This window comes from Triticum urartu, chromosome 3A, assembly GCF_056163025.1.
Source record: "Triticum urartu cultivar PI428250 chromosome 3A, HENAU_Tu73, whole genome shotgun sequence".
Classification (NCBI taxonomy): domain Eukaryota; kingdom Viridiplantae; phylum Streptophyta; class Magnoliopsida; order Poales; family Poaceae; genus Triticum; species Triticum urartu.
This window is the reverse complement of record NC_141875.1, coordinates 308,234,306-308,235,809: the sequence shown is the minus strand read 5'-3', so window position 1 is coordinate 308,235,809 and position 1,504 is coordinate 308,234,306.

The following is a 1,504-nucleotide window of genomic DNA, read 5'->3' as shown; positions in this document are numbered from 1 at the left end:
ATCTTTTGCATTAGCAGCACCAGAAGGATCTTCAGCCTTTTCATCATCGTTCTCCTGGAGCACCCAACATATACATAAGCTTGATAATAGAGAGACATAGCATATTGATATTGGATGGTTATTAGGCTATACAATAGTAAGATTTTGCCTTGACACCTGTGTATCAGCGCGTGACCATGCTGCTCATTTACTAAACGTATATGCGTGCATTTATATATTATGCGTTAGTTAGCACATGTGTGTTAACAGGTATCTCAGGCGGAGCAAAGAAATATTTACCGTGGCTATTTCATCACACTTCTTTGGAGGATCCTCTGCCAGAGGGAGCTTCTTGTCATTGCCGATAAATAAAGCACGTCTGGTCCTACTGGGTGGGCATGGTGATTCGCTAGAAAAGAAAATACGATCATAAGAGCAAGCAAGTATTAGAAAATACTGCAGTAGTCCTTTCTGAAGAGGCATACCCTGGAGATGCAGATGAAAGGAGACCAACACTGAGCTTTGAAGTTTGTGTTTGCGTCTGAGTGTAAAAAAAGAAATGAGAAGAACTGAATTAGTTTTCGGGCATCTTGATTGAATAAATCGACCGAGAGATGGTAGACTAAGAAAACAACACACCGCACCTGTAGGTGATGGAAAAGTTATAGCAGGGCTCCCTGAGGAGCTGCCAGGCTGGGCTTGCTTGATGCTTGGGGTACTGGGTGTAAACATCTTAGATGGTACTAGACCGTCAGTGAGGGAAGCAGAGGATGATGCTCCAGATGATCCAGGGACACAGTCAAAGGCAGATGAGCTTAACTCAGGCTTGTAGGTTTCCATAATTTTCACAACTTGAAATGATAACTGTGTGCTTGTGGTTGCAAAGCTTCTCTTTGCAATGGACATAAGAATTTTATACTTCTGCCCAATAGTCTGGGTAACCTCTGGTGGAGCAATCCTATCAACCATCAGTACACGAGCTATCTCTTGTATGGTTGGAAGTCCTGGGTTTCTAAACTTCAGTAAATTGAGGAGTGGTTTTCCAATAGCTGCTTTTCCAACTTTATCAAACATGGTGAACTCAGCCTCACCCACGTCATCACTCGCAAATACCGAAATACAGTACCTGCACATGGCACTAATAGAATGAGGATTGTAGTAAAGGACTAATAAAACATAGAAGAGGCATGTCTAAATAAATCAGCCAGGAAGCCTGAGGAAACAAACAACACGAAACAAAAGAAATAGGAGACAAAGGTCTAGGAAGGCACATACGTTTCCTGGGCTGCTATGGATGAGCAGTTAGGATTGGCGCATCGGTAGTTCGATGCGACTATTGTAGAGGTCTTGTTGTAGGAGGAGCAAGAGAAGAACCACCAGCGCTGATCAGGATTGAGCCTCTGGACAGTAACGGTACATATGAACCGTTTTTCTTGTCGAAGTAACATAACTTGCAGTTGAGCACATGACCAGGAAAAGTGGGAACAACATATAGAGGAAAAGACAGCGAGGATACCTCGTTTTC